General features: G+C 39.4%; 1 pseudogene; it reads right to left on the reverse strand.

Annotated features, from left to right (window-relative positions):
- Nucleotides 1-10,794: 10,794 nt before the first annotated feature.
- On the reverse strand, nt 10,795-11,450 carry LOC136386161 (major facilitator superfamily domain-containing protein 6 pseudogene; annotated as a pseudogene).
- Between the last annotated feature and the right edge of the window lie 11,440 nt (nt 11,451-22,890).

Genomic DNA, 22,890 nt, shown 5'->3' on the forward strand with positions numbered 1-22,890 from the left:
ATAAAACCTGTTTAAGCAAGAAAGTATTACTTCTCATCCATCATTCATTTAATCATTGTTTGCCTTGTATCAAGATTTGAATCTGCAACAAAGAAATTATGGGTTTATTGCCAACACCAATTTAGTTCATTAACAAAGCAAAATCAATGTTATGCTGAAACAAATATGTAGTTCTTTTTTTTAATTACTCCATGTGTGTACAATAATAGAATTTGCTTATTTACCTTGGTGGACAATACCTTGCTCATTATTCTTCTTTTCCACTTCATTGTTTTTGACAGTTTCTAAGAATTCTCTTCCTAATGTGAGTATCACTAGACTGACTCCATGTTCTATAAACTGGATTTATTCATTTCAAATTCTGTTACATTTATTTCACCAAATAAGAATAAGATAGATTCACCTTGGAATAGAGAAAATCTAGTGTTATATTTATTTGTCTCAAAATAGCTGGTGAACAAAACATACAGCTATGATATATTCATTACACAAGACAGCTCATGTAAAGAGAAATAAAGGAAAACTTTTTTAAAAAGTATTTGCAAAATAACAATGATATTGGTTAGATTTATACTGGCAAAAAGGTTTAGAAAGTGCTCACTAAGGAATACCTACACAGCAATAAAAGTCAACTTGGATATTTTTTGTTTTGACCAAAAGATCATAAAATATTATATAAGAATATAGCTAAAACAAATACCCATTTTTTGAATTAGAAAATACAGTGTATTGAGATTTTTTCCATACTGTATTGAAAAAGATAAAAATATATTTTATAGAAAAGTCTGTGAATTACATTACAATTTATTGTACCTAAATATAGATTTTTATAGCCAAAAGATTTATAAGTTCTGAAATCTCTAAACTCTACTGTGGGTTATATTTATATAACAAAAGATTAGTCCAGAAAAGAAAGGTTTTGTTACATTGTTTTGAAATAAGTTCTATTTCAAATATATATTAGGTAGAGTTTTGAATAGGCTATTAATTCTCAGTAACCTAGTTTATTTTTGCCCTAAGGGCTCATAAAACTATCTTTGCATCTGAGCCCTATTGGATCCAAATATGCTCTGAATTTTAAAATGTATTCTGTATAATAAAATCAATAAAAATTATAATATTAAAATATTCTAATATTAATATAAGATAATCATAACACTAATATTTGACATTCATTGAAAGTTATTATATAACAAGTATTAAGACTATTACTAATTATTGTTTCTTCAAATAGTTCTAATTTCCTGAAGATGTTTTCAGTGTTATTCCATGAATTGATGATTATAAAATCCAGAATATCAGGTTCAATTCCCTACCAGGTACACAGGAGAAGCACCCATCTGCTTCTCTACCCTTTCCCCTCTCCTTTCTCTCTATCTTTCTCTTCCCCTCCCACAGCCAAGTCACAACTAGAGCAACATTGGCCCAGGTGCTGAGGATGGCTCCATGGTCTCAACCTCAGGCACTAGAATGGTTCTGATTGCAGCAAAGCAATGTCTCAGAGGGGCCAAGTATCACGCCCTGCTGGGCATGCTTGCTGGATCCTGGTTGGGCGCATGTAGGAGTCTGTTTGTCTACCTCCCCACTGCTTGTCACTTTGGAAAAATACAAAAAAAAATCCAGAATATTATAGATGAGGTTAAAGATTTGTTTCATAAATCTGGGAACATCAACATAACTATTCTATTTTCCCTAAAAGTCTAACTAGTGCAGCTGAGGCAATCACAAGTATTATATTGAACATAATAGTAAACAGGTGGAATATATTTCTTATTTATTCATTTTTAGAGAGAGAAAAGAGGAGAAGGAGTAAGAAGCAACAACTCCCATGTGTCTTGACCAGTCAAGCCCAGGGTTACAAACTGGAGAACTTAGTGTTTCAGGTCAATACTTTATCCACTGCCCCACCACAGGTCAGGCCAAGAGGTGGAACATTTCAACATGAGAGATACGTAAAATGAAAGACCAAAAAAATAAATAAATAAAAATAAAAAAATTTATAGACACAGATAACAGTATGGGGGTTGCAAGTTTGAAAGAGGCTGGGGGAAGGTGAAAAAAGGTATAGGGGAGATAAATGGTGATGTAAGGTGACTTGACTTGGGTTAGTGAACATGCAATACCATATACAGATGATGCATTATAGAATGGTACACCTGAAACCTGTATAATTTAATTGACCAATGTCACACCAACAAGTTAAATATAATTTTTTTTAAAGTTGGAGATGTACACCAAATAATAAGTAAAATGGTTTTTTATAAAAAAATAAATAAATAAGGTAAGAAATTGAAATAAAGCTCCTGAAGTCTGTGGGACAACACTAGAAATTCTAACATTTACATAAATGGCATCAAAAAAGAGGAGGAGTGGGAAAGAATGAAGCAAAATAAATATTTGAAGATGTAATGAATAATAATTTTTTAAAATCAAAGAAAACAGTACACAAAATCATGATTTTCAAAAAAATCTAAGAAAAATAAGTAAAAAGAAAACCATAACTAGACAAGTCATACACAGATTTCTCAAAACAAAAGGTAAAAATAAAATGAAAGAAGCTAGAGGGTAAAAATCAATATATTACATAAAGGGAGCAATGCTATGAACAATGACACATTTTTCATTAGAAACAATAGAGATAAAATAAAATAAACAGGATTTACAGTGTTAAAATAAAACATCTTTAAAGTGCTGACAAGGAAAAACTATCATCTTAAAATTTTACAATGAACTTCCAAAAATGAAGATAAAAAAGTTATTTTTAGAGGAAAAAAAATTATTTGTCTCTAGTAAACCTGTGCTGAAAGATTTAATAAAGTAAGCCATTTAGAATGAAGGCAAGCACTACTGTATAAAAATCTAGGGCTCTGTGAAGTTAATAGACATCAAAAAGGGTAAATATGGCCCTGGCCAGTTGGTTCAGGAATAGAGTGTCTGCCCATCATGTGGATGTGTGTGTTCAATTTCTGGTCAGGGCACACAGGAGAAGCGGCCCTCTGCTTCTCCACTCCTTCCCCTCTTGCTTCTCTCTCATTCTCTTCCCATTCTGTAGCCTTGGCTAGATTGGAGTGAGTTGGCCCTGGTTGGTGAGGATAGCTCCATGGCCTCTGCCTCAAGTCCTGAAAAGTGCTTGGTTGCTGAGCAATGGAGCAATGTCCCAATTGGCAGAGCATCACCACCTAGTGGGTTTGCTGGGTGGATTCTGATCAGCTCACATGCTGGAGTATGTCTCTCTTTCTCCCCTCTTCTCACTGAATAATAATAATAATAAAGGGTAAATATGACAATAAGTATAAATAAACTCTAAAAAATCTATACACATGTCCATATCTATATGTATACATATATACTTATCTCATCAAAAACTATTGACTAAAGTAAAATGTAACAATGCAGTATGAGTTTATAGCATATTCAGAAGTAGAAAACATGCCTTAATGTAGGTAGAGTGCAGATCATTTACCTAGCAGCTGTGGCTGACGCACTGCTGTGAGAATATTCTAATTACTGGAACCCTCTGCTGTGAGAATATTCTAATTCCCGGAACCCTCCCGGGCAACCCAGGAAGGGAGCTCAACTGCTATATGGAAATGACTCAGTGACAGCCAGGCAGCCTCCTGACCTTTTTTGGCCATTTGCCCTACCATAACATCCTATTGGCTGAACCCATGTATATAAGCTAGTTTACTTCCTGAATAAAGTATATCTGCTCCACTGAACCTGGTCTCCAGAGTCGGGTCTTTGCGTCTCCATTGTCCTCAACCCTGGCAGGCCTTGTCCACAACTGATGCCTCAAACAGGGACCCAGCCAGCAATCAAAGGATGGGTGAGTGACCCTCTCCAATGGGAAACCTTCTCCCTCACTCTCGAGATTCACAGGCTCAAGCCCTGCAAGCCCTATTGCAGAGTAGGTGAGTTGAAGTTTGTGAAAAGGATCTCTGTACTTACTGGGAGATTCTCTCTGGTTTCAATCCCTAGATTGAAAATGAGCCCCTCTGGAACTCAGATACTTGGGACCGAGCTTTCCAGCGTGTTTGTTTGGCTGAGGTACATGAAGAACAAACCTTCCCTCTTGGCCTCACTCCTGCCTTATTAGTAATACACTCCTGCTTGACTAAGGCTCCTGCTGAGGACCCTCTGCCAGTCCCTAAGGTCCTACAGGCTACTCCTCTTTCAGAGGAACCCCTACCTCCATATTCGCCTCCCCTGTAGAGGAAGAAAAGGGTTGGGCCACCGAGTTTGATGGACTTGCAGCCGAGCGTGCGGAAAGGAAACTAGGTAAACAAAACTAGATACATTAGAAACTGCGCCATCAGCTCCGCCACCCGAAGAAGTGGAAGTCACTACTTCTGCATTCCCTGCCAGGGATGAATGCCCCATCCCAGCCTCTCAGATGCCATTTTCTACCCCAGCTTTAACTCCAACACGTGTTCCTGCTGCAGACCCATGGGCCAGCCTATACACCCCCATGTGTCAGCAAAGAGATAACCCTACCGCCACACGACTGCAAGCATGATATCCACATGACCAAAAAACAGTCATTACTCTCAGAAAAGCTATCCAGGAAGATGGACTTCATTCTCTCTATATTCAGAAATTACTTGAAAATATCAGTGTTGCTTTAAATCGTCCCCATGATTGGAAAACATTAGCCCGAGCAGTCCTTACCATGGGAGACTTAATTCAATGGAAAGCTTTATACAATGAGCAATGTGAAATAATAGGTGAAAGAAATCAAAGTGCTTGACCTCTCCTTCCGGGGGGAGGTATTGACCTCCCCCCGGAAGCCCTCAAAGGAGAAGGGCTATTTGCTTCCCCCACAGCACAGGCTACAGGACCCCTCAGTATTTTGATCAAGTGCACCTATGTGCCACTAGAGCTTTTACCCAAACTAATGCTCATGGAAGGTCCTTAAGGCTTTCCAAATTGCTTCAGGGTCCCAATGAACCTTTTACAGATTTTCTAGGAAGGGTCCAAGAAGCTGTAAAGCGTAAAGTTACGCACGCTGATGCGGCCGATGCTCTAACTAAAGAATTGATGTGGGAAGGTGCCAATGGAGAGTGTAGACAGGATCCTTGCCTTGGATCCTTGCCTGCCAAGATGCGGGCAGCAACTCAGCGGCAGTCCTCACTACCGCTCTTGCAGCCCAGTTAAGCATTTCCCATCAAGGATACCAACAGACACGAGGGGCCTGCTTTGAATGCAAGGACACAGGACATTTTCTACACCAGTGCCCTAACAGGAAAGGAAAGAAAGATAAAAAAAATACAAAAAACACCCTCTGTGTGCCCCATGGTAAAAAGGGATTTTACTGGAAGTGAGATTGTTGCTCAACTACCACAACAGATGAAAAGCCACTATAGCCTTTAAATGGGAATTGGGGCAGCTCTCAGCCCCGCCGATAAGACAGCAACTCCACACAGAAGTCTATTGGATCTTTCCCTTAACACGGAATAAGGCCTTTCTAACTCTGTGAATAGAGGGCCATCCCATCCTTGGGCTCATAGATTCTGGTGCTGATGTTTCTGTAATCAGAGAGGAAGATAAAAAGAAAAGCTGGGCCATGCAGCTTGGACTTTTAGTACAAGGAGTTAGTGGAGTATGACCAGTCCAACAAGCCATCCGACCACTCCATTGGACAGATCCTGACGGGATGACTGGAGTTTTCAGTCCTTTATTTATGACTGAATTGCCACATACACTTTGGGGACGAGACGTGCTGTCTTTACTCTGTGTCTCTATTACCAGCCAGCCCCCCCCCCAATTCTAAAGGCCACTGCTCAATTAAAAACTCCGGAACCCATGAAACTTACCTGGGATACTGACCAACCAATTTAGGTTGAGCAGTGGTCATCAACAGCCTCTAAATTAAAAGAATTATACAAACTAGTTCAGCAACAATTAGAAGTCAAACATACTGAGCCTTCCACTAGACCTCATAATTCACCCGTTTTTGTAATTCAGAAAAAGGCACCTGGAAAATGGAGATTCCTTCATGACTTAAGGGCTATTAACAAGTACATGGCAAAGATGGGCACTTTACAACCAGGCTTGCCACATCCCTCTGCGGTGCCACGGGCTGCCCATATTAAAATTCTAGACATCAAAGATTGTTTTTTCTCAATCCCCCTCCATCTAGAGGACAAGCCTTATTTTGCTTTTACTGTGCCTTCTATTAATCATGCCCTTCCAGCTTAAAGGTATCAATGGGCAGTCCTACCGCAATGCATGAAAAATAGCCCCACCATTTGCCAGTACTATGTAAGCACAGCAACGCAACCATTACAGGAACAGTGCTTCATCTACCATTATATGGACAACATATTAATAGCTCATGTAGATTCTACAGTCTTAAAAGAATGTTACCAGCAGCTCTTAACTAATCTGAATGCCACTGGGCTTTCTGTAGCACCAGAGAAAGTACAGACCTTGTCACCTTTTACTTTCTTAGGGTACCACATAGGGGAAGAAATAACACCTATTTCCCCTATGCTCACAATCCTTCAACAATGCTCTTTACATGAATTTCAAGAGCTATGCAGCCACATAAACTGGATACGTTGATACCTATCTATTTCTACTGCTGAATTAGACCCCCTATTCTCTCTCCTTGAGGGTGAAATAGAGCCTATTAGCATCTGCGGTCTAACTACAGCAGCAAAACCGGTTATAACGAATATCAACACTGCTATTGGCTCTGTGTCAACAGCTAGATTAGAACCTGTTCAGTCAATCTCAGCTATTGTCCTAGCCACAAAAGGCACTCCTACCAATGTCCTGTTTCAAAACAAACCCCTTTATTGGGTACATTTAGCATATAGTCAACTATTTAAAATCACCCCCAGCAAGATTGCAATCTGCATTCTTGGCCAAAAGCTGCTGCGAGCTTGTGTCACTTTTTATGGCTGAGAGCCTGATGTACTTATTCTGCCAATTCCTTTCGACCATATACAATTTATCTTAGCCAATAAATTAGAAATGCAGACACTCTTAGTTAACTATACTGGACAAGTAGACAATCACCTCCCCAATGATCGACTCTTACAGACCCTACAAAAAATCCCCCTACAAACCACCCCTCATTTGTATCCAGCATCTACCCCTCTTCTGCACAGCATGCTTGCATTTATAGATTTCAACCGGTCTTATTGTGGAATAGTGTTCAAAGCACAAACAGAAGGAACTAAATCCACAAATTTAGCTATGAGGGATCCGTACAAGTAGGTAAACTACTAGCCATTTACTATGTGCTACATCTTTGGCAACATGGCCCCCTTAACATTTTTTTCAGATAGTGCTTATGCAGTACAAACAGTCAAAGGCCTTGCCCATTCCAACTTCCAGTCCAAGCAGATATTACTACATAGGGCTCTCAGCCAGCTTAAAGAACTGTTAGAGGAGCATCAAAACCCTTGGCTCCCATTCTGGCTTGCCTGGCCCCCTAGCGGCAGGCAACACACAAGTTGATCGTCTAGTTTTAACAGTTTCCCCTATTGAGCAAGCCAGATAACTTCATGCCTGGTTTCATATGTCTGCTCATTCTCTCAAATCTCTCTTTCCCCATCTCACTCACCCAAACTGCAAACACCTTGTTCGCATATGTAAACAATATGGGCCTTTATTACACTTAGGCCCCCTACAACCACAGGGTGTCAACCCTTGAGGCTTACAACCTAATGCTGTGTGGCAAATAGATGTCACTCAATTTGGCAAACTCCACTATGTTCACGTAGCAGTAGACACCTTCTCCAGAGCTGTCTCAGCCACGGCCATAGCAGGAGAAAAACTACACATGCAATTCATGCCCTTCGACAGGCCATGATTTGCCTTGGTGTACCTTGGGAAATTAAAACTGACAATGGGCCCTGTTATACCAGCAGAAAATTTAAAGCCTTTTGTTCCCAATGGCAAATTATACACCACCTTGGCATTCTTTATAATCGTCAAGGACAAGCCATTGTAGAATGGCAACACAGAGACATCGAGCTTCAAAGTCAAAAAGAAAGGGGAGATATGCCCCGGGCCTCACCTGGAGAAGTGCTCCTCTGTGTTGTATTTACTCTCAATTATTTAACTTTTGATTCTGAAGGAGTAACTCCCACTTATAAACATTGGGGAGGCCTTCCTAGCCAACCGACCCCATTGCCATTAGTACACTGGAAGGACCCAGTCACAGCTCAGTGGCAGGGATCGCACCCCCTTCTAATGCAAGGAAGGGGTTATGCTTGTGTTTTTCCAGAAAATATCTCACATCCAATTTGGATCCCAGGAAGGAACATATGGCCACTCCTGGTGTCCCAAGATGATCCACCGATGATGCCTCCAACACCTGAAAACCCTCCGGTTCAGGAGACGGGTAGCCTCAACCTTGATGAACGGCTGCCTGGAGGAGGTCCTCAGTGCTCCAGGAGGAGACCTCATAACCAACGTGCTCATAACATCACCTGGGGAGATATGAAGGCGCTAGATTAGTGCCTGATGGACCCCCAGGTCCAGGCACTCTGTTCCTCCTCACATGTACCATTATCACAGCAAACTCCCAGGCACGAGGAGATCCTCATGTCTGGGCAGCTGTCCCCACCCTGGCATAATTATGCCTGTTGAAGTTAATAGCCTACAGTTTCCAGCAGTATATTCCAGTAAATGCTCCCTTAGTCTCCCTTGTGACAATAGTGGCCAGGAATCCCAACAGTGGAACGGCACTATATGGGGTAACTTCGGTGACCCAATGCTACTTAAGTTTACTCTGAATAATAACACTGTCCCCTTGAAGGGAGGGGTCCTCCTTTGAAATCATACTATGAGGGACTTTGCTGAAAATGGTACTACCAACCAAGGCTCAGTACTTGGCCTACAAGCCCTCCTCCCCCTAGCTACCAACAGCTGGGACCTCCTCACTAACCTTGCCTTCCCAGGGTCACCTCTTTGCCTGTTCCTGTATGACAAACATCTAAGAACACTCCCGAGAGAAGGAATTCCCTGGAGAGACTGCCGCATTGCCTCTGGCCTGGATGCACAGACCATCAACCTCGGAGTTTGGCATTGGAAGCTGAGAGACAGAATGCAACCATATGCAGTACGCAGCCCATGGCAAACCATCCATTCCATATTTGGATGCTGAGACCTTTGTGGGAAGGGGGCGTGCATGGACCATGGACCTATGTCCATTTTTTACAGTCAAAATGGAACTGTGTTTAACAGCACCTAGAAGGTCTCTGTAACACAATAGGAGGAAAATGATATCCCGACCCCTAGGAGGAATCCCCTGTTTAAGACCCACATTCTATTTCCTAACTAGTCAAACATTACAGAAGTTTGCCTCATTGTTTAATTCAGCTAATCTATTAGCATATAGTATAGTAGGTATTATAGTTGTTTTAGTCCTACTAGGGTTCCGTTGCATAATGGGTAGCATTCAGAAGCTACAACAGCAACAAGCAGTCATCAAGCAAGTTCAACTGGCCTTAATTAAAAGAGAAGGGGGAGATGTAGGTAGAGCACAGAGTATTTACCTAGCAGCTGTGGTTGACTCAATGCAGTGAGAATACTCCAGCTCCTGGAACCCTCTTGGGCACACCCAGGAAGGGATCTCACCCACTATACTTAAATGACTCAGTGCCACTCAGGCAGCCTCCTGACCTTTTTTGGCCATTTTCCCTACTATAACATCCTATTGGCTGAACCCATGTATATAAGCTGGTTTAATTCCTGAATAAAGTAGATCTGTGTCACTGAACCTGGTCTTTGGAGTCAGGTCTTTGTGTCTCTGTTTTCCTCACCCTGGCAGGCCTTGTCCACACCTTAAGATCAAAAAGAAGAAATGAGGCTTACAAACATATTATATATTTGTAAGGTTTTATTGATTATAAAGTAGAAGAATACTTTTCTAAAAGTCAACTGTAATAATTACATATATATATTTACACACACACACACACACACACACACACACATATATATATAGTATATAAAGAGAGATAAAGAGAGGGCAAATCTAATACAAGCACACAAAAATGATAGAGACAAAAGGAAAAATCCAATGAAGGAAATATCATAGAATGCTAAGAAATATCCATATTTACCAATTAGGAGCTACAATACATGGAAAAGTGGTTGAAGGGTCAAATGAAACAACAAGAAATTAAAAACCAATATCTTAAACTTAAACCCAACCATATGAATAATCGCATTAAGTAAAAAAAAAGTAGAAAAAATACACTAAGCATAAGAAGTCTAATGCAGCTATATTAATATTAGAAAAATGCATATTAAAGAAAAAAAGTTACCAGAGGAATATTTCATAGTAAGAAAATGTTAATACATCAGGAAGACAAAATTATATCAGCAGTCACCTCAAAACACTTTCTTTCTCTCCACTTACTTAGGGTAACTGCTTGTTTCAACTCTTACTGCCCTGACAGAGAAGTCCTGTAGTCTTCAATTTAACCAACCAAGAATAGAGAGTCCTTACTGAACTGTTTCCCCTCTGTTATTCCAGGGGGATTATAGAAATTTAGCTGTTTCTGCCAATGTGTCCTGTAGCTACTATGCACGTGTATTTTCATGTTAATGAGTTTGGGTGTTTAGAAGCCTATGTCGTGCTACACAAGGTGAAGCATGTCCTGGACTCAGGACAACTTTACCTTTTTTCTGGGAGAGAAGCTCAATTTCAAGCAGGATGTGAGATGAGACCACTGTGACCACATGCCCAGACTGAACCTGTTGGTCTTCATTCTTTGCACGCTAGTCCCTGCTGGGCTGAATAGAATTGTCCTGCATCTGAGACACTGTTTTTTAAGGAGATGGCTGGTTTCTAGGTCGGTTGCAGTGCTTCTCGTGTGGGACAGGCTGTACTTCGTCAGCTGGAGAACTGGCCCGATTCTCACTGGTCCCTTGTAAAGGCTCTATCTCAGAAGCATGGTAGCCTCTTGTTAGCTGCATCATCTTTTTAATTTGGTTGAGTGTATAGACAAAGATTACTCAGGGAGCAGAGCTGACTCTGCCCCATCTAAGTGGGTTTGTTCACATTCTCTCACTTTTCTCGTGTTTGGATTTCCTGGGCAGAAGTCCAGGCTCAATGTGCGGCAAGACATTCTCTGTCTTTTGCTGTACAAGTTAATGGTTGCTGTGGAACAAGACCTGATAGAACAAGAATTTTTTTGCCAACATCATCTTGTCTTCTTCCTCATCTGGCACTAGGAAACACTGGATCAGATCAGAGAGCAAGAGGATCCCCAGACAGGGCATGCTGATTCCTCAGAAAGTTGCAGCAGCCCCCAAATAATTGACTAACATGCTTCTGCTCATGGCACCACAAACTTTCTCCAAACCCAGGTGAAGGCCTTCCAGCTGTCCTGAGCAAAGGTCATCATATCAGAAGAGGCTGCACTGAGATAAGAAATGCAGGCTTCCCAGCCAGCTGCATGTGTCCTTCCTTGAACAATTTCCATAAGAACAGTCAAGGCATTTTCCAGGTAGGAAATATAAATATAACAAGTGTATTGCAAAGCATGCCAATCAATGCAATAAGGTTGTGACTAAAAAAATAAGCTGTCAGCTTAGACACATGACTCAGTACTGAATGAACCCCAAAGATGGTTGTGGTTCAGTTTGGATCCTCCAAATGCCTGTAGAGAAAGGTGATCATAAAACCATATTCAAAACCTATAAACCAAGCCACCAACAATACCAAGCTGTACTGTACACTGCAAAGCCCAAGCAGTCTAACTAAGTCCCAAAAGTTGAAGGCCAATGAGTGGCTTATTGTGGGTGGTATCTCTTCAGAGGACTCATGGAGCTGTTCCTTTCCACTTGAGGGATCTTGAGCACCTTTTTTTCCCTTTATTTTCACTATTTTTGCGTGGTTGTAGTGAAACTGGAACTGAATAGTGAAAGTAAACGTCATGATCATGAGAACTCCAAAGACAATCTAGCACTTCCAGTACTCAGGAGACCTTGCTAATCCTGGAGGGACTTCCCCTTCCAGTGCTGGTCAGTTCCTACTGGGGTAAACAACTCACTCCCAAGCTTGCCTTTCCAATGCAAATCAGTCTAGAACCTATAAGCTCAAACATGTCATTTGTGGGGCTATCTCACTGAGGATTACTGTTCCCCTGGCCTAATCACTGCAGGACCAGCTCCCAGATAACTAGAGGCAGCCTGTGTGCCCTGAAGCCCTAAATTGCTCGAACTAGCCAAACCTGAGCTTGCTTGTCCTGCTTGGCCTTCTTCATCCTGCTGGATCACAGTCAAGGTTCTTGCACACAGTTTTCCCCACTTTGTCTGCCACCCGACTGACCCCAGTGTTTCCTGATGTGATCCTCCTTGGCCACGTATGTGCCCTTCTCGTGGGATCTGTAATGTAATCACTGATCTTTTCTGTTGACATCACCATACCAGAATAATATCAAAACTTATATTTTAAAACAATTGGCACAAGAAACAGAGTGGAGTAATTTGCCACTAGAATATCTTGGCTTCCTAACTAATTCCATCAGATGCAGCTGCCATTTGGGAGGATATCTGTACCTATGTTCCTGTAATGGGGTCATAACTACTATTTGTTGAAATACTGTGTGTTGCTGTGGGTTCCCAGCCTAAAATTAAAACTTGAAAGCTAAGTCTTCCCAGAGTTCTTTTCTGAGGTCAGTTCCTTGCTTAGATTTGAGATGTACTCTCAGCAATACAAAACAAGCTAAGCTTAGCAGAAGCCTCTCCAAAGGAAAGGAGATATGACTTAATGTCAACTGCCTTAAGGTGGGCTAATCAGTTGACCAGGCTCCAATGATAAATTGGTAGATCAGACTGGGTTGCCATTTCCCATACATTTCAACCATCCATGCTGAGTAGAAGGAGAGTGCTTTTCAAAGACACTCTCCACGTGTGTTGTGAGATGCACACACATGAAGTCAGTGTGAGAACATGCACTGCAGGGACCATGACATGGCATTCCACAGAAGATGTTGTTCTAGACATATCCTTTTGTGTTGTTGTTCACCTTTGTTATAATTCATCCCCTTACCCAGTAGAGTACAAGAAAGCACAATGTTGGAGATCAGTGTCACAGTATTTAAAGAAAAGGGATATGAGGCTTGAACACTTCATCTCTGCTGCTCCCTAGATTTCTGAGGAGGTCATACAGTTGGTTGAGGAAGGAAAAACAGTAGGATAAGGCACATAGGCCTTATTCAGTGGTACCACATACAAGAATATCAAGGGCCTTATGCTCAAAAATATTGAAAAGGTTAAGTGTTGCTCTTCTAGATGTGAGACTCTCACCTCACAAGATACTAAGTGGTTGATGGGACACCCTAGAAATATCACTGCTTATAGACAGGACCACTTAGGATCAGCACCAGGAGTTTATTTGGTAAACATTCTAAGGGTGAACACATGGACAGACAGGAGACAAAAACAAACAAACAAACCAAACAAAAGTAAAAAAGACAATCAAAAGGGACCAATACTTCAGACGGAAAGTTTGAAACTGGAGGGCCAGTCCACTAGGGAGGGGAAAGAGACCAATACTTCAGACGGAAAGTTTGAAACTGGAGGGCCAGTCCACTAGGGAGGGGAAAGAGCCTATTTTCAGTCTCCTTTGGCAACTGGCAGGTCAGGATAAACCCCTGACTAGGTTAGACCTGGAGAGAACTCAGCTGGGCTGCCTTATCCTGTAGAGATAGCTGACAGGCTAAGTCCCTTCTGGGTCTATGGGAGCGTACTTGGGAGATAGGAACCCAAAACAAATGGCTGATATGTTCCAAAAGGAAAACTTATTTAAAACGCCTAGGGACAGTCTGGCCTAGAAAAACTAAGCCATGTCGGTGGCCAGGGAGGGAGGGAGCAAGGTTTATACAGGTTAGTCAGGGGTCTTGGGCAAAGCAGCTAATGTGGCTGCCCTTATAAGCACAAGGTAATATTTCTTCATATGTGTATTGGAGTGGCGCCACAGCTCCTCCAAATTGTTTACATTTTGGCTCAACCGCCTATTATCCGCATTAGCTGTAAAAAGAAGGCCTCAGCTGGTTCAAAAGTCTGGACAGGGCTTCAAGCAAGCCAGTTCCTCCTCCCCCATGGGTTTCATTGCCCTTGCATGGTGCCTGATCTATCATTGAGAAGGTTCTGTTTTGAGCTCTAGTGGGAAGTTGGGTGAGGAGAATTTGAGTTTTAAAGGGGCTCTGGATTTAAAGGAGCTGTGAACCTAAACCTAATGCAGACAAGGGGGTTAATTGTGCTGCCTCAAGGAGAAGAAACTACAGCTCCGTAAACACCAATCTCTGGGAGGTGAACTGAGAAGCCTTAAATCCAAAATAGCTGCTAAACAGGCATGCCACTTGGTTCTTATTTTTCCTGTAATTGTTTGGAAAAATCCACACTATGAGTTACCATCCAGAAAGAGAAAATAAAACTTGTGGCTTAAGGAAACTAAAAACCTAAAACAAAAAGGCACCAGAAAAATAGCTACAGTCTCTATGCCCCAGAGTCCACTGAAATTTTCAAACTAGCCAAACTAAAACACGTTTATCCTGCCTTGCCTTTTCTTCTTTGCAGAAACCACAGTAAAGTTTTTTGTCCATGTTCCCTCCCACCCCTGCTTTCTCTGCTTCCTGAAGCAGCCCTGTGCTTTCTTATGTAGTACCTTCCCCACTCTGTGTCCTGGTGGGTCCTGTCTCTTGGGATTTGTGAGTGTAACAAGTTGTCTTTTTAATGCCAGTCATCTTTGATATGTTGGTTTTACCATTTCTGAATAATAACAAAACATATATTTAAAAATAAGCATAAAGTCAGATGTATCAATCAATGTACGATAGCTGATTGTATGCGTTGACCCACATATACAGATAATAGATTACCAAAAGTGTCAAATAATCCAATGGAGAAAAGTTAGTCTTTATTTAACAAAAAGTCTTGGAAAATTGTCTTGCCATATGCTGCAAAATAACCCTTGACCCTTAATATTACAACATAAAAAACATAGCATAATATGAATTATGGATCTAAATGTACACAATGAAATGAAAAAAATTCTATAATAAAACATAGGAGAATGTCTTTTGGCTTTGGGTTAGCAAGATTTCTTAAAGAGGACACAGTAATAACAAACCAGAAAGGTGACTGAATTGGAGATCATTAAATTAAATACTTCTGTTGATCCAAAGACAACATTCGGAAAATGGTCAAGCTAGAAATTGAAAATTTTTGCAACACATATGTCTCACAAAAGACATATCGAGAATACATTGAAACAGCAATCACAACAAAGTTACTAGCAATTCAATAATTTAGAAAAGACCATCAAATCAACATAATGATATGAACAAAAATCCTTGAACATATACTTCACATAAAAAGATATTTACAGCCTGACCAGGGGGTGGCACAGTGGATCGAGCATCGGACTGGGATGCCAAGGACCCAAGTTCGAGACCCCGAGGTCGCCAGTTGAGCACGGGCTCATCTGGTTTGAGCAAAAGCTCACCAGCTTGGACCTAAGGTCGCTGGCTCGAGCAAGGGGTTACTCGGTCTGCTAAAGGCCCGCAGTCAAGGCACATATGAGAAAGCAATCAACGAACAACTAAGGTATCGCAATGTGCAAAAAAAACCTAATGATTGATGCTTCTCATCTCTCCGTTCCTGTCTGTCTGTCCCTGTCTATCCCTCTCTCTGACTCTATTTCTGTCTCTGTAAAAAAAAAAGATATTTATAATAGTAATAGTAATTGCTGCATAAAAAGTACCCACTTTTATTAGTCATCAATGCAAATTAAAATGATAATAAGATTCTATAATAAACCTATTAGCATGGAAAAATAAAAACAATATTCACAAGAACAAATGTTTTTCTGAAAATCTGGTTAAAGTGAAAATCTTAGCCATTGTTATTAGGAGTATAAGTTGCACAGTTACTTTGAAAAATCATATGGCTATTGTTTAAAATGCAAAACATAATAAATTAGCTCTTTGACCTAACAGCCCATTCTTTATTAAATGTCAAAGAAATATCAAATTTTGTTCACAAAATTTTAATAGAACATTCATAGAAGCTTTATTTATATTTTCCAGGACTTGAAAAAAGATATATTTTGACTACTTATATGAATAAAAAAATCAGATACATTTCAAAAATATTATGCTGAATGAAATAAACTACATATAAAAGAGTATATATTATTATTTCTTTTAAATGAAGTTCAAAAACATGGCAAAATTAATTTATAGTTCTAAAAATTAGTTCAGTGGTTGCTTTGAAGGGACTGGGATTGATTGATGGAAGAAAAGCATTAGTGAACTTTCTGGAACAGTGAAAATATTTAGTGTATTGATAGATGTGGACTTCACAGCTGTATGCAGTTAGCAAAACTTATTGAGCTGAATGTACATATAAAATCCACGAATTTCGCCATATGTAACTTGCAATTCAAAAGAGTCTTTAAAAGAATGATAGAATGTTATGAAAATATATTTACCAGTAAATTCCAAAACTTGATTGAATGGAAAAATCCCTTGATAATACTTACCAAAACTGACAAGTGAAAAACAAAATTAAATATTGCATGTTAATAACTTGATTGTATAATTAAAAAAGTTATTCCAGGGAAAATCTAGTTTTAGATGGCTTCACTGTTTAATTCTATCAAAATTCAAGAAATAAAAATAATTTCCTTTTACAAAATCAGTGTAATTCAACATATTAACTATGTTATTATCTCAACAGATACAATGAAAGCATTTGAAAAATTCAAATCCACTTATATTAAAAACTTTCAACAAAATGCGAATTAAAAAAATCTTATTTAACCCAGTAAAATGAATCTACAAAATTGTACCATCAACATCATAATTATCAGTGAAAAAAGCTAAATGTTGTAAATCAAAAACAAAATACTGGAATCCCACAATTATTTCTATATTGTGTTGATGAGTAGAGCAATGGCAATTAAGCAAGAGGGGGAAAAAAGATGTGGAAATCATACAGGTGGGCAAAATATAAAAATTTTTCTTATTCAAAGATGACTAGACTGTATACTAAGAAAATATATTTATTTTATTTTATTTTACTTTATTTTATTATTTTTTGCATTTTTCTGAAGTGAGAAGAGAGGAGGCAGAGAGACAGACTCCCGCATGTGCCTGACCAGGATCCACCCAGCCTTCCCACTATGGAACAATTCTTTGTCCATCTGGGCATTGCTCCGTTGCAACCAGAACCATTCTAATGCCTGAGGTGGAGGCATGGAGCCATCCTCAGCACCTGAGCCATTTTTTCTGCAATGGAGCCTAGGCTGCTAGAGGGGAAGAGAGAGATAGAGAGAAAGGAGAGGGCAAAGGTTGCAGAAGAAGATGGGCACTTTTCCTGTGTGCCCTGACCAGGAATCAAACCCAGGACTTCCACACGTCAAGCCAATGCTCTACCACTGAGCCAACTGGCCAGGGCATATTTTTAAAATATTTTAGTCATTTACTGTAGAGAGGAGAGAGAGAGAGAGAGAGAGAGAGAGAGAGAGAGAGAGAGAGAGAAGGGTGAGGAGCAGGAAGCATGAACTCTCATATGTGCCTTGATGTGGCAACCCCAGAGTTTCAAACCAGTGACCTCAGCACTTCAGATTGACACTTTATCCAGTAGACCACAGGTCAGGCCAGAAAATCTTAATTTATAAAAATATACCAGAATCTGTATATAAATTTAAGAATTTTACATAATAAAAGTCAATAAAATTTAATTACATTTCTATATATAGTACTGTGTTATCAATAAATATTGAAAAAAATTAAAGATGCCAATCCAAATTACATACACAAATGGATGTAGAATTACCACAAGAATATTTATAAAGGAAAATGAGGTATGGGGACTTATTTACATAACATCAAACTATGAAAAAAATTAACATTATACAGGAAAATTGACATTGGTACAAGAATGAACAAATATATCAACTCAAGAGAATAGGAAATCTGGAAATAAACCCACATGTATAGATTCAAATGCTCTTCAAATAAGGCACTGACATAATTTAATGTAAGATAAAATTTTTTCTTAAGAAATTGAGTGACATCAGAGAAATGGTGCCATGAGGAGAGATAACGATAAATCTCCCAAAATTTCAACAAGTTCTTCAACCAGAGAGAGAAAAATCTATCCTTGGAGCATCTAGAATTCCCACACACTGAACACAAAGGTATAATCAAGAGAAAAATTGACTAAATATATAATCAACCCCGAAGGAAATAAGACAGAAAAAGAAACACTCTGCCTTCCTCACTAACCTAAGCAAGGGCTGCTTTCACTTGGAACTGAGACAGAGGGCTAAGGGTGTGGAAGGAGCCAGGTGGCAGCACAGATATCCAAGCTGAGGAAAGAGTGTGCCTGCAGTGACTCAGCCCATGTGAACTAACACCTGCGCCAGACCCTGACAAAGACGGGCGAGTGGTGGCCGTCATTAGCCCCAATATTCTGGTCGACGATCGCGGACAGTGTGCAAGAGGTTCCTCCTAGCACACCGGGAGTGGGCGCCCGTGTTATTGGACAGAGGGGCAGAGTCAGAGGCCTTTGCGTGGGCTGTGACCAGAGTCTTGGTGTGGTTCCTGCACCCTGAACAGTGGTGCACAGGGAGTGCACGAAAGCGGACTTCCCTACATCCGAACTTCTCTGGGTGGGAGGGGGGCCTCACCCAACCATTCAAGCTAACAGCCCAGGGAAGGAAAACAAAATAAGAAAGCATTGGGAGGAGGGGCACGCAAGCAGCTTGCAGTCTGACTCGGGAGCAGATCTTCAGATCCAATTGCTGGAATTAGTTTAACCCACAGTCTGCTCACCTCTCAACTGACCTATGGGGCTTTAACTGACAAGATCTCTCTCAGTTCAGCAATCTAAGACAAGAGGCATGATATTTTTAGTGTCTCTTGCTATGCTATGCACGTAGGGGTAGGGGCAACTTCTGATTGGCAGAGCTTTCATACTCAGGGCTATACGTTAAAAAGAGGGATTTGACAGCTTGTAAGATCTCCTGTTTTGCAAACAACGACTAGGGCATATTCTACCAAGCCAAAACAGGTTACAAAGTGCAAAAAGCCTGGGGATAGTGGTCCCACAGAATGCGGAGACATACTGGACATGCCTAGAGGTGCATAGAAAGGCACCTTGAGAGCAATTGGTTCCCAGCCCTGCCTGATTATGCTGGCGGCTCTGACTGACAGAGCCTTACCCAGAGCCCTGCACTGATTGGGGATAGAGTAGGGATTTGCCAGCTCTTTGAACCTCTTACTCTCCAGGCAGAGGCAGCAGCAACCCCATAGCTGGATCATCAGGCTGCTAATTCAGGAAGGAGAGACTAGGAGAGAGGCTCCAGGAAAACAGACTCTCTCATAGTTGGAGCCTGCAAATGCTAACAAACCTCGACTGCCAACAAAACTGAAGCCTAATATTTGACATCACCATAGAGACTTCTCAACTGCAAATCTCTACCTAAGCATGCCACAGGGGCAGAGCCTAGGGTACAGAGTCACCAAACAGGAAGAAGGAGAGGAAAGAAAAAGAAATAAGATAGCCTCTCAAAATCAAGAAAAATCAAAAAGACTTTATAACCTTTAGATTTTTTTTGTTTCTTTCTTTCATCTTCTTGTCTCGATTATTTTCTTGTTCTTTCACTTTGCTCATTTTATTCTCTGCCCGTCTTATTCTTTCCTCTTCTTGAACTACACTACCCATAAATGATACATTTCCCATTTTCTTTCTTTCCTTCTTCCTTTCTCTCTATGAGGGTTGCACCCCAAAACCCTTAACTCTCTCTATCTCTCTCTCTCTCTTTGTTCTTTCTTTTTTCTTCTTTTTATTTTTTCCTCTTTCTTTTTTTCTCCTTCTACATTAGTTTCTTCTTTTCTCCTTTAGTTTTCCTCTCATTCAATCCTCAATCATGAACAAATTCTCTTATTTAGGACTCAAATTTTTTCTTTGTGGCACTTTGGGTGTTTTTTTTCTTCACTTTTTAACAAATTAGTATTACCCCTATTTCTTAGTTGACCATCACTTACAAGCAAATCATTTTATTTTTGACCCAAATTTTTTTCTTTTTTTTGCATTTTGTGAGTCCCTATCTCCTTTTTGCCCCTTTATCACTTCTCCCCAACTCAGGCCCACTGTTATAAGTAGATTTTGTTCCATTTAGCACAATATAATTCAAAGTTCATCACAATTTTTTTTTCTCGAGGAGAGGAGAAAAGAGGAGAAAAAAAGGGAAATGATAAAATTCTTTTTTCATTTTTTTCTTTTTTTTAACTTTTTATTCTTTATTAATTCTCATTAGTACTATCAACAAAACCACCCTCAGATGTCATTAAGGAAAAGGAAATCGAATATAATGGATACAAAAGACAGAGATGTAGCACAGATAGATAAAGAAAAGTCTATGGAGAAAAAAATGTAATACATTGGAAACCTTGGAGCTAAATAACAGAGACTTTAAAATAGAAATCTTAAAAATACCCAGAGATATACAAGAAAACACAGAAAGGCTATTTAGGGAGCTCAGAAAACAACTTAACAAACACAAAGAATACATTACCATGGGAATTGAAATTATAAAAACAAATCAAACAGAGATGAAAAACTTAATTCATTTAACTGAAAAACGAGTTAACAAGCTTACTGATAGAACAGGCAGATAGAAGGTAGGAATAGTGACATAGAAGACAAGCAACTTCAGGCAAAACAGAGAGAAGAAAGAGACTCAAAAATTTTAAAAAGAATGAGAAAGCCCTACAGGAATTTTCTGAGTCCATCAAAAAGAATAACATAAGAATAATAGGTATATCAGATGGAGAAGAGAGAGAAAATGGAATGGAGAACAAATTCAAACATATAATAGATGAGAACTTCCCAAGCCTGTGGAAAGAACTAAATCCTCAAATTCAAGAAGCAAACAGAACACCGAGTTTTATTAACCCAAACAAATCTACTCCAAGGCACATCATAATGAAATTGGCACAAACCAATGACAAAGAAAAAATTCTCAAAGCAGCCAGAGAAAGGAAGAATACAATATATAAAGGAAGGCCTATTATATTATCATCAAATTTCTCAGCAGAAACTCTACAAGCTCTCTACAAGCTAGAAGAGAGTGGACCCCAATATTTAAAGTCCTGAAAGAGAGTAACTTTCAGCCAGGAATACTATACCCATCAAAGCTATCCTTCAAATACGAAGGAAAAATAAAAACATTCACAGATACAGAAAAGATGAGGGAATTTATCATCAGAAAACATCCACTCCAAGAAATACAAAAGGGGGTTTTCCCACAAGATACAAAGAACAAAACAAAACAAAACCACAAGTAAAATCTCCACCAAAAACACAATAAAACCAAATTTAAACTGTGACAACAAAAACAAAAAAAGAGGATGGAGAGGACGGAGATTAACAGTAGCAATGGATGATGGAGTACAGAAGCACTCATAAGATAATGTACTACAATGAACATGGTAAGTACCCTTTCCATTACTTAATGATAACCACCCTTGAAAAAACCACCACAAAAAAACATGACTTAAAAGACATGGCAACAGAGGAAAGAAGTATGGAATACAACCAAACAAAAACAAATGATAGAAAAACAAAAGAGAAAAATCAAACAAGATACAAAACTAACAAAAATCAATTTATAAAATGGCAATAGAGAACCCACAAATGTCAATAATTACACTAAATGTAAATGGATTAAACTCACCAATAAAAAGACACAGAGTAGCAGAATGGATTAAAAAAGAAAATCCTACAGTATGCTGCCTACAAGAAACTCATCTAAGCAAAAAGGATAAAAACAAATTCAAAGTGAAAGGCTGGAAAACAATACTCCAAGCAAATAACATCCAGAAAAAGCAGGTGTAGCAATACACATATCTAATAATGCTGACTACAAGACAACAAAATACTCAGAGACAAAAGTGGTCATTTCATAATGATTAAGGGGACACTGAAGCAAGAACACATAACAATTCTTAATAGATATGCACCAAACCAAGGAGCACCAAAATATATAAGACAGCTACTTATTGACCTTAAAACAAAAACTGACAAAAATACAGTCATACTTGGAGACCTCAATACACCGCTGATGGCTCTGGATCATTCATCCAAACAGAAAATCAAAAAAAATATATTGGCCTTAAACAAAAAACTAGAGCACCTGGATATGATAGACATCTACAGGACATTTCATCACAAAGCGACAGAGTATACATTTTCCTCTAGTGTACATGGAACATTCTCAAGAACTGACCATATGTTGGGTCACAGAAACAACACCAGCAAATTCAGAAAAATTGAAATTATACCAAGCATATTTCCTGATCATAAAGCCTTGAAACTAGAATTCAACTGCAAAAAAGAGGAAGAAAAAAAACCTCACAAAAATGTGGAAACTTAACAACATACTTTTAAAAAATGATTGGGTCAAAGAAGAAATAAGCACAGAGATCAAAAGATATATACAGACAAATGAAAATGACAATATGACATATCAGAATCTCTGGGATGCAGCAAAAGCAGTAATAAGAGGGAAGTTCATATCACTTCAGGCTTATATGAACAAACAAGAGAGAGCCCAAGTAAACCACTTAACTTCACACCTTAAGGAACTAGAAAAAGAAGAACAAAAACAACCGAAAACCAGCTGAAGAAAGGAGATAATAAAAATCAGAGCAGAAATAAATGAAATAGAGAACAGAAAAACTATAGAAAAAACTAATAAAACAAGGAGCTGGTTCTTTGAAAAGATCAAGAAAATTGACAAACCCTTGGCAAGACTCAACAAGGAAAAAAGAGAAAGGACTCATATAAACAAAATCAAAATGAAAGAGGAGAAATCACCACAGACATCATAGATATACAAAGAAT

This window comes from Saccopteryx leptura, chromosome X, assembly GCF_036850995.1.
Source record: "Saccopteryx leptura isolate mSacLep1 chromosome X, mSacLep1_pri_phased_curated, whole genome shotgun sequence".
In the NCBI taxonomy this organism is placed as follows: Eukaryota; Metazoa; Chordata; class Mammalia; order Chiroptera; family Emballonuridae; genus Saccopteryx; species Saccopteryx leptura.